General features: G+C 35.6%; 1 long non-coding RNA gene across 1 annotated transcript in view; it reads left to right on the forward strand.

Moving 5' to 3' along the window:
* Nucleotides 1-16,211, forward strand: part of LOC306872490 — an 84,136-nt gene that overhangs the window by 46,945 nt on the left and 20,980 nt on the right. The window contains exon 4 of the long non-coding RNA XR_013784414.1: nt 14,993-15,851. This is a non-coding gene — a long non-coding RNA (uncharacterized lncRNA). The remainder of the gene's footprint in view (nt 1-14,992; nt 15,852-16,211) is intronic.

The raw sequence follows: 16,211 nt of genomic DNA on the forward strand, positions 1-16,211 counted from the left end.
AATGAATCGAAATAAGTGCCATCTTTCTCTATATATAATGACAAATCATTCTTAATAGATGAAAAGTGAATTTTGTTTCATGTCAACTTTGAAGGAATTGTTCAGTATGACTTTTGAAAATTGACTCATCCTCAGACCATTCAAGATGTAGATGAGTTTGTTTCTACATCGGAACAGATTTGGAGAAATTTAGCTTTACGTCACTTGCTCATCAATGGATGCTCTGCATTGAATGGGTGCCGTCAGAATGAGAGTCCAAACAGCTGATAAAAACGCCAATCCACATGTCTCCGATCCATTGGTTAACATCTTATGAAATAAAAAATCCATCAGTAAGATAACTTTAAACCATCACTGCCAGAATATGAGACAATAATTCATAATAACACTTCCTCTCACATCAAAATCCACAGATATCTTGGTTTAGTTTAGAACAGTTTTAGATTGTTTTCACTTGTAAACAGTGCTTGATATGTATATTTCTTTCCCAATTTAGACGAGACAACTTTTTCACTAGAGAAAGTAATATTAGAGGACTCATCTTATATCTGGAAGCAGTGGTTTGAAGTTAAAAACGTCTTAATGATGGATTTGTTTATTACAAACACACAGCCTTTTTTTTTCATCAGCTGTTTGGTCTCTCATTCTGACGACACCCATTCACTGCATATAGGAGCCATTGGTAAAACAATGCTAAATTTCCCCAAATCTGTTCTGATGAAGAAACAAACACATCTACATCTTGGATGGCCTGAGGGTGAGTAAATATTAAGCAAATTTTAATTTTTGGTTTAAACATTGGGTTAACTTTGTTTCGTTCACACCCTTTGAAAGGTTGTAATGAACACGATCAAAGCCCGATCACTGTTCTGTAGTAAATACAGTTGAACTGTGCAAAATCTTAATGTCAGTGTGAAATCACATTTTACCCAAAAAAAGGCTTTCTAATCTGCAATTAAAATGTGTCTTTTGTCACTGTATAGCTAGAATAACCAATTATTAATGTTTAGTAAACTCGTTATATTATGTTATGTAATGCCCACTTTTCACAACCCAATCAGTCTATGATTCATAAAATCCCTACAATTTTTTTTTTCTGGTTTAATATCTAGTTTCACATGTCACATTTGTTGAAAGCAAAGTGCTGCAAACGGCAGTTGGAATTGACTTTAATTGTGCTGTCTCAGTCTAACCGTGCTGTGTATATATTTAATCTCCTTTAAATTATTTAGATTTAACGACAATTGTTTTTGCACAAAAAGCCTCCTAACGGTGTGTGTGTGTGTGTGTGTGTGTCAGGTTATTTCATTATATCCTACTACTGCCGTTCCAGTGAAAAAACAGTTGTGTGACAGAGTGTGTGTATGTGTGATTATGTGTGTTTGTGTCTGCTGTCTGAGAATCTACAAGCAGAGACCGCAGTGGGACTTGTCTATGCGTAGGGCTAAGTGAAGGTGACAGTGTTTCTGAGCAGCTTCCTCCCGCACAGGAGAGTGATGAGACTCCCTGTGATTGAAGGAACATTCCTGCAGGCATCCTGCAAGGCTTGTAGGATTCAGAGCACCATCACCAGGGGAACAGCAGCCACGGCTACCCCAGGCTTTAAGGTGTTAGCCTATTGCGAACAGCCACCGGCACGCTGGAAGTGACCTGGCAGAGACAGAAGTTCAATTAGAAACTGCATCTATAGGATGCGCACACTAATAATCACCATTTATGGCTTTTGCATTGTATTAAGCTTGAAACATAATTGTATAATTGTATCAAAAATATAAAAAAATTTGATGGAGGATTTGGTTAAGATGATATGCATGATTATGAGTCTGTACTGGAAACTGAACAACTTTCTAAGATCCATATTTGCAGAAAAAATATCAGGTAGGGTGGAAGAGGCACGTAGCCCAGACTGTCAAGGTTCTTAAAGGTCTAGTTAGCAGAGGTAATAGATGAGAGTTGTCAGTTTCACAGTTTATGAGCCCCACGTGTCCCCTGAGAGCTACCGTAGCCTCTGGCCATTCTGCCCTTACCTAAGGCATGGACCGCTGGAAAAAAATATAAGAGAAGCTGATGCTTCTAGTCATTCTGCATCCCTGCATCCATCTCAAAATAATTGGTGAGGCACCTTTCTACAGAAAAAGAGAGGGGGTATGAAAGAGTAATAGCTTGCAGCAAAACTGCACAGGACTGTTGGTTCAACTCTGATACACGTCGGGGAAGGTTGTTTCTCTGGTGGAAAGTTTGGAAAAAGTTCAGTGTGACTTAAATGATGAACTCAGAAATGTAAGGTCTTTTTGTACACAATAGTTTGTTCTTATTTGTAATTTTTAAACTAGTAACAATAATGTCCAGATAAATTTAGATTAAAGATTAAAAGATTAAAAAATGAGTTAATGCATTGGGTATCATTAACTAACAATGAACAATACTTACTAATGCATTTATCCTTTATTCATTTTTTTGGTTAACATTAATGTGCACATTTGTTTATTAATTTTAAATTTTGTTTAATGTGGGTGAGACAATGAAACATTAAGCTGAACTTTTGCTTTGGCTGAAGTTAATATTTTAGTTTGTGTAAGAAATATTCATATTCATCTATCTTTTTTTTCGTGAAATTTGTTTTAAATTCCTGATTTAGCATGTACACACACACACACACACACACACACACAAAATATATATATAGAAGTTAAACAATTAATGGGTTAAATATAACACTTTACAGTGGTCCAGTTCAATAACATTTATTAACATACACTAATAATGAATATAATTGTTTACAACATTTATCTATCTAGGCTAATGTTCATTTATAAACATACTTCTAATTCATTATCAGCTCATGTTTGACTATAAAACTGAAATAATGTTCATTTTTACAACTTTAAAATGTATTATTTTTTCATATACATTAATAATGCGTATTTTAACTACTTACTGACTATGACAGTATAGATGGTAAATGTATTAAAATATAATAATATTATAGGACAGGTCTAAAACATAGCATTTGGTTTTAGGGTCCTTGGCTTGTGCTAAAGTTTGAAATTTAGACACATTTTTGTTTATCTGTCTCTTTTCTTCCACACACCAACATTCAGTCATCCAAGACTCACTTCACCTCCAGTTATCTTTATCCTCTTAGAATCATTAACTCTTTTTTTTTTTATTTAACCTAAATATCAACTGTCAGAAACCTGCGAAAATAGGTCTTTCTTATCCATGCCATTGAAACCCGTACAAGCAAAGGTTTCGACCCTCCTCACTGAAAACCTGTCCAGCATCTAATGACTACCCCAATCTCCATTCAATTCTTTCTCTCATCTCCCTCCCCTCCACGCACATCCATCTCTAATCTGGTAGAAGAAAGGCCCTTCTCACCCGCAGAACTCTGGGAAGACAATACCACTGGGTTTTACACTACCTGTAAGCTCAGAGATAAGAAGGAAACACAGTGAAATTAGGGGGAAAATCATTATTCTCTGAATGAGACGTCTCGGGCTTGATCAGAGGGCAAATCAAAGCCCTATCTCTTAGGCTACTTAAACATTCACTTTAAAAGTCGGAAAACTGATTGTACTCATATGGAAATCGTGGCTGCCGTGCCGTCACCGGCCTGCATTCTCTCCTGTCTCCAGGTTCTCCGGGATCCCAGCAGAGCCCTCGCTCTCCCCTTCATTAGAATCCTCCTGGTGAGGGGCAGACTCTGAGAAATGAGCAAAAGATGTAAATTCGAACGCAGAAAGGAAAAGGTTCAGATCTTTTCTCTTTTTTTCCCCTGACAAGCTCCGGAGAGGATAATGAAACAAGAAACGTTATGGAAACTGAGAGTAGTTCGTCTTGTATGGCTCAGAAGGTGTACTGGGGCGCTGCTGTTTCAGACGGACGGTTGTGCTTTTGTCAGTCTGTGGGCATCAGGCGCGTATCATGACAGGAGGACACTTGAGTACGTGGAGACGTGTTGCCTAATTTTTCAGTTGATCATTAAATCATGTTCTTATACCAACAAGCCACGAAAAAAATTTTTATTGAATAAACACGTTTTCATGTTTTACAAAACAAGCAAATAATGCAAAATACTTGTTTTTGATGCATAAACAATGGAACTGGTTTGTCTGCAAAAAGGTGTTTAATTACAACGTGTCTATTATCTGCAAAAGCATTTGATATTCCAAACACTCATTCTGACAAAAAAGGCCTTGATTTCAGGTTCATCTGTGCGGCTTTATGGCAGTTCCATGGAGTATGTGGATGGCAACAAGAGCCCGCTTGCTAGGCCAAGACCCAAACATGCATTAAGATTACCGCGATCCTCATTAGTGCCCTGACGGACAGCATCATCATCATCTATTAGTGCGGGGAAAATATTCAGACGGGGTGCTCTCAACAGCTCAGTGGCCATGAAATTGATCACCTTAGAAAAAAGGTGGGGGAGGGATGGCGTTCTGATACACTGGAAAGATTTGTGCTCTTGGGCCTCTGCATTGATGGGCTGTCATGTAGCTGATAAGACTGTGCTTTAATTGGGGAGTGTATTAAACACTGTGCATGGTTATTGGGTTTTCATATTAATGGAGCTTCAACTTGGCATGTACTTAAAGAATGAACTCTAAATTATTGATGCTGACAATTATTAATTTTGATGTAGGTTATGGGAAATTCTAGTATTCTGTAGATATGGCTGATGTTTCATTACAGGGGTGAGCCTGTATTGTTTAAACTCTTGACATAAATATTTATTCAATTAATCTTACATTAATAAAGATGTTGGTAAATTTAAGCAATATCTAACGAGCAAGAGTGCTGATGTTCCTTAATATGTAAGTCGGCAAGTCATTACAGACGTGGCCATATTTGGAAAAAGCACATGATTGAAAAATCACGAGTTATTGTTTTTATTTCAATAAACAATAAATTAATATTGAAAATAGCCCCAAATGACTCCAAAGCCATGGCAGAATCAACACTGTACATCTCTGATCAAAACATTTTGAACAATTCAACTGAATTCCCTTGTTTCTTTTGATTCAGTTGTTTCTTTTCTGAATTCTTCAGCGTTTTTGAGTGAATTCAGTAAACGATTCAGTAACTCACTAGTAAACACAGTAGGTGCGCCTGAAATTTCTAAATATTAAATTTGATTCGAACTTCATGATCATTTAAAAATAATGCTCTGTATAATATGAATGTGTGGAGTATTTACATGCAATTTTCATTATTTTGATTATTCGCTAAGCGTGGTTAGTTTCATTGTCATTATTCACATACCCCACGACACAAACAATGAACTCACATACATTAGGCATGTTGCTGGCCACTGTCCAATTACATCAAATGCAAAATATAGTTATATTTTTCAGCTTTTTCTGGTTACAGACATATTGGAAGGTTATTCTGCACCGTGATGAACATCGAGAGAGTTCTGTTCTAATTCATTAATCTATTATTCACATCGTGTCTACACTTTGATTGGCCATTGCGTTCAAGAAATCAACAGATATGTCTGTGATTGGCTACACTGCTCAACATGGCAAAAACACATTGTAAAGAGAAACATTTGAAGTTCTCCTGAGCGCAAACACGAATACATATACATTGCCAGATCTGTTTCGCCATTATCTTACATTTGCAGCATCAAGTGAGGGTGCTCTTTCTTTCATTTGAAAGAAACCTCTAGCAAGTTAGTAAGTGTCCATCAGCTACTCACTTCATATTTGATTTGGGTACATTTCAACTACTGTTTAATGAATACTATCAAATCCGAACATACAACTAATGTCATGTAGTCTTTCACTCACTGTAGGCAGGGTTGCCAGGTTTTCACACCAAAACCTGCCCAATTGCTATTCAATTTGCATTTCGAGAGGGGTTCCCCGGTAAAAATTCGCATTTTAGGCGCTAAATATCACGTTATTGGGGTTCGACATGAAAAACAACCCACGGCAACAGTGTTGAAGTAGTCCAATTCCGTGGGAAAACCACAGACTTGGCAACACTAACTGTAATACTGTATGTAGGAAAGTATTTGGCTGCAGAGTCATTTATTTCGTTCCTAAATCAGCATGTTTTAACAAATAAGTTGAATGATTGACTCAGAATACTCGTTCATAAAGACACTTGTTGCCACCTACTGGTGTGTCTGTCCAGTATGCGCAAACACTGACAAGTGGAGTGATACAAATTAATTTTTAAAGCGGATGAATATTCCAAGTGTTGTTGGACTGTTATATCAGGACTCTGCTCAACCAATCAAATTAGAAGACCATAACTAACTTAGAAATTTATAGAATATCCTTATCTAGAGGAATAGTACATTTCTTGCTCATATGAACGAATTGCTTTGACTATGAAGTTAATTTAAATTATACTGCAGCATGAATAATGACTTTTTTCTTTGACAAGCATTGAAATATTTGACAAATTTTCTATGTATTTAAAAGCCTTTACTGTAGATCTGTCCAAGCACATGTACAGCTTCTATGAATGCTGAAGTGCAGTGATTCTTTATAATATCATCACCTCATAACCAATGTTGCTTCCAGACAAGTGATTGACATGTCCATTCAGTAATCCTGATCTACAGCAGGTGGTGTGGTAGAGTTCTGAACTCAGAGCCTCTATTCACACTGGCTTTCACAGACTCGCTCTCTCAATCTCTCTGCTTTGTGGAGGAAGGTCACATAACCTTGGACCTGCCAGACCTATTGAGCCTCTGAGGCAAATAAGAGCTGTCACTGTGGCATTTCACAGCTTATTCCCATGACAGCAAAGAAAGAATAGCCCCTAATAAGAATCAAAGCTATCATCAGACCAATCAATGATTTCTATTTATATACAGAGCAATCCAGAGACAGCCACAGATAAGATGGCAATCACATAGCAGGTATTATATGTACACAACTTGCAGTGTGAAATCATCCCAGAATTGAAAAGACAGTAATGGAGATATTCTGAGTTTCTCTTGGGAGCAAAAGTACTACAATTTTTCACTATTGTGCAGTCTTATTTGAACTCTGACTGCTACACGTTCTACAATGGAGATAAAAACAAGAGTGTTATTATGTAATTGAACTCAATGCCTATGAGGACAATTGTCTTCAAAATGAGCGCTGGAGGAACTCCAATAATGAGTTAAAACGTCTTTGTGTCTTGTGCCTGTGGGGAGCTAGCTATGATTAATAATTACTGCTTTAATTGTCTAATGTTAATTAAACACAATGTTATTATCTGGAATTAGTTGGAAATCTGGCCGTACTTGACTGTGACTGAATGGATGAGAATAACCATCGTTTCAAGACTGGTCTCTCGAGGTCTTTAAAATGTGGATGCAGCTTGGTGGACATTTTGGTAATTCTTATTTTATAGAAATGTCAGTCATCTACAGCCAGAAAGCCACTTCCACATTTAGGACAGTTGAGTGTTTTCCTTTCTCTTGCATCCCTGCTTTTCAGTCATTTTTGATAATTGTGCATTATTGTCAGTCCTCTGTCGTGTGTGTCATGTGTTCCCGCCTCTTGTGTCCGTATTTGGTTTGTTTCCTGTCCTTGTTAAATGTAATTAGTTAATTCTTGTCCAGCCGTGTTCGTCTCGTTATCTATGATTATCCTGCGTATTTATAGTCCTGTCTGTTCAGTTTGATTTCGTCTGGTCTACTCGTTACTCCCTGGTGTTCCTGTCTGTGGCTTGCCCTGCCTTGATGTCTCCAGTAAAGACTGTTATTATTTGAGTTACATCCTCGTCTGCCTGTTCCTTGTTCCTCCCTGCTGTGTGCGCCGTGACAATTATAAAGAAAATATCTATATTGTAGGAATTATTTGGAATTTTTAACAAATATTAAAGTATGAGATCTGGATATATACCTTTCTCTTTGTCAGTATTTTTTTGAAAGAAGTCTCACCAAGGCTGCATTTATTTGGTCCAAAAAAAAAAAACAAAAAAAAATTATATATATATATATATATATTTTTTTTTTTTTAAGTAATATTTGGAAAATATTATTATAATTTAAAAAAGTATTTTAATGTATATTTTACAATTTTATTTATTCCTTTGATGTTGGTTTTTCAGCAGCCATTATTCCAGTCTTCAAAAATCATACTAATATGCAGTTTTGCTGTTCAATAAGCATTTGTTATTATTATTATTATTTTAAAACAATGCTGCTTAATATTTTTTTGCGCAAACTGTGATACATTTTTTTAAATATAAAACAGCCATTGCTGTCACTTTTGATCACCTTCCTTGCTAAATAAAAGCATTAACTTCTTTGTTTGTGCCATATAATTGGTATGATCTTGAAGCATAATCTGTTTTGTTCACATTTGACAATGGACAGTTTTAATGTCGAAAATTGGTAACTGAACCTTCATAGCAAGATTTTGAGGAACGTGCAACAGTAGCAAAACCAGAAACACATTAATCTTTTCCAACCCACAAGTGCCTTATTTCCCTTTACATTATACTGTATTCTCTATCACCTTTATCACCCCCAGCAAGGCAGATGACACAAGCTGAAGCCCACTGTCCCGTTCACCAAATCTGCTTCGTGTCCGTTCCCATGACACAATTGCAGGACGTTAATGGACCTTTCATGTGCAAAGCTCTCCGGCAGCCGGAAGGCAAAGAGAGCAGGGAGAGACAAGGGCCGTGGTAATTGACGCCTAGCCTGGGAGAACAATCAAGGCCAAAGCAGCAAAGCAGCATATCCTCTAATTATTGAAAAGTCTAGCATTGAGGTACGATGATAATCAGTCTCCCAGAGACCTGCGCCTCTGTGTGGTTAGAGCCGATTTATCGTGTTTCTCTCCCCGCTTCCACTTTTATTAAAGATGATATTTCATATTGAGGGGGAAAAAGGGATCTCCAGACAAAAGTTAAAATGCAAAGTTTCGAGTCTGTAAGAGACAACTCAGATTATTTATTGGCTTATCCGTTGAGTACATGCAAAAAAGTGGATGAAGGTGGAGCAAAACATCAAAGCGCTAGAACTAAGAAAAAGGGGGCTGAAAATATGCTTTTAAATATTTAGTGTGAATGCCAACAGGTGGTCAAGAGTGCAACACGGGAAATGGTTTAATTATGATGAATTATGAATGACCCTTGTACTTATGTACATATGCTGTTCGTTGCCTAATTGAAAAAGAAAGTGGATCCATATCGAACAAAAAATTGCTAAATTAATGTGTGCATGTGTAATTAAATGACAGTTAGGTTCACTTAAAAACAGACTCCTTATCATAGATAAGTGATAGATAGTATCATAAATAGTATTTTTTTACAGTTTTCAATCCATTTTTGATGCTTATGAGGTAGCTTGTTTTATTCTGAAAGGATTCCATGGAAATTACAAAAAGGCTTCAGACATCTTAACTCTCTTCATTCATCAACTTATTTGTGTATTTGAAATATGATCCTACATTGTTTTTATCTGACCTGACGACTAAGGGGTTTGACTTTAATTTTTTCAGTTTAAATATAAAGTCCAGTGAGCGAGCCAATTTTTTATATACTGTAAAAATTATTTTGGCTGTTTCTACGTGCTTGGGTCACTTTCCAGAGAAGATGGAGCAGTTGAAAGTGTCACAGAAACAATATTTCCTCTGAGACGCTGTATGCACCTCTAATGGGCTGTGCTTAGTGGAAAAAATTAATAAAATTGGGAAGTGGCTGAAAAAAAGAAAAATTTAAAACCTTTAGAACTCTCTTGATCCCTCGGCATATACACCTCTGAGATAAGTAATAATTGATAAACGTTGGGGACGAGGGTTGCCAGCTTCTTAAAAACCCCAAGATATGCTCTTAAATATACTGGAATGCGATTATGCCCTTCTTTTATCCCTATTCATCAACGAATCTTAACCAATCTTCACCAAATCTCTTTTCTTTGGCTCCCTCTGATGCCAGTGAAAAGAGAGGGAGAGAAAATGACCGTTTCAGTCAACTCAAGGCTTACGAATGGTATGTAATAATTAATCAGGTTTAAAATACATTTGATTTTGTTAATTTAAAATTATATTATTTATATTTTAATAACATTGATTCACTTCATACTCTCCATTTCTTCTTCTACTTATTCTTAACTTTATTTGTAATTTTTAACCGGTTTGAAGAAATTGTTGCTAGTATAGTCAGTTTTGTTGTTTTATGCTCCAAACATGAAAAAAAACAAAAAAAAAAAGGATGGGACTTGTGCAGTTTTAATTAACAGAGAATTTAATTAATTGTTAATTGATTACATCTTGACAAGTTAATATTATAGAAACCCATAATCGATAGAAAGAAAGAAAGAAACCTGCAAGTCTAGACAAAATAATACCAGGACATTTTGTCTTCAGTTAGTTCTTTATGCTTATTTTATATGCTGATATAAACACATACATGTGATTATGAACAGAGAGCTGTTGCTTAAAATCATGGAGCTTAGGATAAGATATAAGAATGTATTCACAGCCCCCTAAAGATGCATTTATTCGACCCAACTCAAGATTCATAGACCACACTGACCCTCAACAGCTCCTCTGATTTTATGTTTTTAAACTGCAAATACAGTCAAATCCAGATCCACGCAATTTAGAAAGTCAGAACGAAATTATCTGCCATCAGTTGAAACATTTGTCTTAATTTGAGTGATATTTGAACCAATTGTCTGCTGGATAATTATAAATGATATCTGGCAAGGCATGTGTTTTCAAAATGCGTAAGAGCTGTTTTTGTAACCATCCTTGACTGTTGCTGAATTCTTATTAAAAGACACTCACCTGCACATGCAACATATGCAGCACAAATGATGCATGAACTGACACTGTGCAGCACTCAAAGATGTTTCATGTACATGAGGAACCACAAAGAACATCATTAGGGGTTTGCAATTAAACTATCCTTTATTGTTGCGGGTTGCATGTCATGCAAATTTGTAACTTACTGTAAAACAATGGCAATCACTGACAAACACTGTTTCCCTCAATAGCATCTTCATATTATTTCAATTCAAACATCAAATCAAGTTAGTGTTATGGAGAGGTGCCAACAAAAAATATACAATTTTATCTGATAATTTATGGAATGATCAATTTGAAATATATTGCAGAAAAACAATATTCTATGTCGCTCTCTTGTCTAAATAGCCATTTATCTGAGAAACTGAAGGCCATATTTAAAATACATTAAAGTCCTCAGGCCATGTTTAATGAATACATTTAAATAAGAGCTTATTAAAGTACGCCAGCTGAAATGAGAGGTTAAAACATGTCCAAAATTTCTTCCACTGAGGGTCATTTGCAGAGCCTTTCATACCCCTATTATTTTATTCATTGACTCTTACATGAAATATCTTTTACATCACATTTGCCTCTCCTAGTGGCCATCTTAGAAGACACTGAAAAGGCAGATTCTCTATGTTAATAATGTCTGCAGACCAGATTATAATTAGGCTTCACCACATTAGTCTTAAGGAACAACGGATAATAGATTTAAGTTATAGTCTAGATGACTTTTTATGAAATAAAAGAGTGTATTCTAATTAATAACAATATTATTAATAATAATAATCATAATAATACATTTTATTGATTATATATTGTTAATTATTATTTGAAAAGTATATTAATATTACTATTATTATTATTATTAGGAAGTCACAACATATTTTTGTGGCACAGAACCATTTGTTCTTATGGCATGTATTTTTTTCCCCATGCTCTATCATACACAATTTATTATTTATTGCAGTCTTGTGTAATACAAATGGTCTTAGGATAAAGACAAATCAAGATTTTCCATGCTACCAAGGTCGGAAATAGATTCCTAAACAACTTTTGTCTGCTGGGGGGTCAGCAGACATCGACCAGGATCTGTGTCACTAGAGGAAATGACAAAGCTGCACTTGAGACAAGCACAATTTCACATTAATGAATAATTGAGACACAGAAATATCCGACAGGGCTGGGAGCTTCTGTCCCATGTTTGCTTTTTCTAATTATGCTGATAGAGGAGCCTTGAGTTGTCGGGCTTCACTCATAGGTGTATTGAAATAATATATTGGGCTGGAAATTGTTCTTAAAATAAATAGGTAATGTTAAATCAGTGTTGTGTTGCAGAGCCTTGATTGTAAATAAATGTATAGCATTTTTGTCCTTGGGACTAACAGGAAACTTCTTCAGTAACATTTTACTATAAGGTTCCATTTGTTAATTACATTATTTAACTTTAACTAACACTGATAAATATTTATTAATCTTAGCTCATGTTAATTTCAATATTTACTAATAAATTAAAATATAATATGTAAATCAAAAGTTGTATCTGGTAAATTGTTTAATGGACCTGAGCTAACCTGATGAATAAAATGTATTGCTCATTGTTAATGTTAGTTAATGCATGAATTAAAGTTAACTAATAGGACTTTACTGTAAAGTGCTACCTTTTTCTTTAGTGAAGTAGTATTAGCTTTGGGTTATCAATAATGGCTTCCAAACTGGACTTGTGTGACAGTTAATAACAGTAAGAGAAAGAAAGGAGAGCAAGAAACAGTGTCAAACTAAAAAGACAAGAAAGTTAGGGAGAGAAACCGAGAATGTCTTGCTGCAATTAATGTGAAGGTGGATCTTTTTTCTGGGGAAAGGCAAACGGGAATTGGAGGCTTCCATCATCGCTAGTGGGGATGAGAAGGTACAGGAAAGGAAACTTCAGAGCATCTTGAGTCCATTATGTTGAATTCCAAACCTCATCTCCAGTCTAAGGAGAGAAAGTGAGAAACAGAAAGTTTCATTTTTAATGACAGCTCATGAATTATTCCATTTGTTGTATACACTGTGTTTTCTGAGGTAGCACGTCCAAGAAAGGTGAAGATGAAGCACCTTATTTGGTGATACGGTGCCAATGACACCTGTTGAGCAAAACAAGTTCCCAAAAATATTGAACCTTTCCCCCGTTTGGGAGACATCTGGTTTCCTCTTTCTCTTGGAAAGCTTCTTTTGCTCCAATTGGAGTGAGGAAAAAAAAAAACCCCACACACATCAGGTCAGGGAGCCGATCTAAAGCTAATCCCCATATCCCTTGTAAACAATGGTCATGCATACTCAATGAGAATCTGTGTGATTCAATAATACCAAGTGTGTTTCTACATCATCAGAGAGAAGAGTAAACAAACGTTAGCAAAAGTAAAACTGACAGTAACGATTAGAATGAAATATTGAAAAATAAATCAAATTAAAACGATTCATACATTAAAAAAATGGATGTATAGCAATTACGTATTATACAAATCTGATGAAAGCAGTTAGATAATTAAATAAAAATAAGAAGAAGGAGGAAAAGAAGAATGAGAAGAAATTAAATGATTAACACTTCTGTGAGATTACAATTTCTTGTGTTAGAACATATTATTGGATTCCAATTTGTAACATTTTTATTTTCACGTTAGTGACACATTCAACCCGGGGATAGTAGTGAATAGCAGTATTTAAGAAATAGAGTATGAAGTGAATTTTGGTTTGTGTGTGTGTGTGTGTGTGTGGGTTCTCTTAAGCAATCATCTCTTTAAGAGCTTAATTAACGATTTTGGTGCGTCCATGTTTTTTTTGTTCCTCCTATGATTTAATTAATAAATTTACAGTAGTAAGATATCAAACTTAATGCCATTTGTTCATGTTCTGGGGTGATATGTACATGTTACTGGGCTGACATGGTTATACAAATCTAACTTATAAGAAATGATTTAATTCTTTAGGTACAAATTAAATGATCTTAGTCACAATTCTTAAAGTATTTATGGTGTACTATTATATTCCCAGTTTAATATATTAATCAGAAATTATAAATTATGCAAAATATTATTTTAGTTTAGTATTAAATAGTATTATTTGTAATTTGTACCATACCAATACAGAGGATGGTCCTTATACATTTTACAGAAATAATTAACATCGTGTCAAAACAAGCAAATTCGACAAGATATTTTGATTCGATTCAGAAACACAAATTTAGAAGTATTTCTGGAGTGACTAAAGGATGTCAAAATCAGTTTATTACATTCAGTGGCTGGGCGTTAGGATTAAAATGATCTTATGCTGCATATTAAACTGAACAAAATCCAGTCCTGCATTCTCACAGCCATATTATACTGTCTCCACTGCTCCCTCATGACACAGACATGCGGTCGACCCTGTCATGTTCTCCAGCCCGGCCAATAGGTGTCCCTGTAAACCATACAAATACTAGCCAATCTCAGTCCCACTAATACTCACTGCCAGCACTGATTCCATTCATACTGGTAATCATACAGACATCTCTGCTGACAAAGAAGACTGTTAGATACAGGTACTAACACTGCTGTCATATGTCACCATTATTTGATACAATTTTTAACATTTCAAATAAGTTAATATCTTGTTAATAATATCATTAGTAGTAGCAAAAGTAATATTTTAAACTTCATCATCATCATCATCATACCTTCTATTAGTAACTAAACTAAACTGAATAACAATAATAATAATAATAATAATTTTATTATTCAGTTCAGTTAGGACATTTAATTAGCCACAAGCTATAGCATTAGTATTAAATAGTTTTTTTCAGTATTAGTATATATATATATATATATATATATTATTAACAACATCAAACACAAAAACAATAATGATAATGATAACAACAACAATAATAACAGTAATAATAATAATCTTAGTTCAGTTAGGACATGTTTAATTAGCTACAGTCTATCAAATTAAATAGTTTTAGTTTTAGTATTAGTAGTAATTTACAGCTATTATTATTATTATTGTTGTTGTTGTATTGTTTAATTAGTTAATAATAATAATAATTAAGATTGCCCAATTAAATAATGCCTAATTAAACATAATAATAATAATTATTATTACTCTCTAACAGTCTGCTCTTGTATGTGATCAAATAATCCAGTGTGTTTTCCTGCCCATCTCTTTCCTTTCTCCCTCTCTCGTTCTCTCTTTCTTTCTTTCTTTCTCTCTCTCAGTGGCAGCAGTAAAAAGGGGGGTCAGAGCAGCGTTCCCAGGATAAAAGAGCTGGGCTAAGGGCTCCTCTCAATCACTGGGCCCTCCAGGAGGTGAGCTTCACGGGGCGATGAGAGACCTGTCGGGGGTGTGGGGATGTGAGCTCCATTTAGACGTGTCTATCTCAGGAGGAGAACACTGTTGACTCTCCCCTATCTCCTTTGCCTTTGGAGACAAAAGGCATGCAAATATTTGGTGTGCTGCTAAGCCCCACAGAAGCATATTCAAAATGTCAGGGTGGTTATTTTCTGGCAAGGTGGCTCATCTCTGAACAGCTGGATTCAGTGGGATGGGCCGCTGCCTGTTGAGCGGCTCCCAGACGATGAGGGGTCCCTAACTTTACTAGTAATGGCTCTCGGAGGGAACAGCTTGCTTCTGGAACGAGTGCAGACAAGTCCATTTGTATCCTTCGAATGCAATTTCCAATGCGAACTTGTGAATTTCCTGTATTGTTCTGAAAGCAATGTGTATTTGTGATAGATACATAAATGCATTTAATAAACAAAAATTCTGAATATAACAAAACAGATCATAATGTGTTCCATAACCTTTTCCAAATAGTGATATAGTTTGTGTCGGTACATTTTTTCTTCTCTTTCTGTCTTGCTTTTTCTCTCTTATTCCCTCTGTGAGCTGTGATCAGGAGTGAGCTTTCTCATCGCCCCTGGGGAGGCTGCGGGGCTTCGGTCAGCCATATGGTGTGAGTCCCCTGCCCCGCCCTCAATCACAGCCCTGGAGGAGCGGCCTGATGAGGCTGGATCAGACCCACCGCTTCCTGATGGAGAGGACAGCCCTGACTTAACACAGCAAAGAGACAGCCAGGTTAGGAAGAGGGAGACAAGGGTGATAAGGTGTGCTCAACCAAAGGAACAGGAATAAAGGGAACAGATAAAATAAAGGACAGTTTGTGTATGTTAGAGTCTTGGAAGGAAAAATAGCAAGTCACAGTGTAAAAATATTTTCAGCTGGTTTTAGTTGAATTTTAAGAATTTAAATTACTACTATTTATTTTCATTATTTAAAAATTATAATTATTTTATTTGTATATTAATTTATTGAATATATTCTGTTTGCTTATTTATTTATTGCTGATGAGTCAATAGCTGCCTATGAGTGAATGACTTAATAGCACGGTCACACACACACACACACACACACACACAGTTATTGAGTAAATAAGCT

Source organism: Barbus barbus (genome assembly GCF_936440315.1).
Source record: "Barbus barbus genome assembly, chromosome: 7".
In the NCBI taxonomy this organism is placed as follows: domain Eukaryota; kingdom Metazoa; phylum Chordata; class Actinopteri; order Cypriniformes; family Cyprinidae; genus Barbus; species Barbus barbus.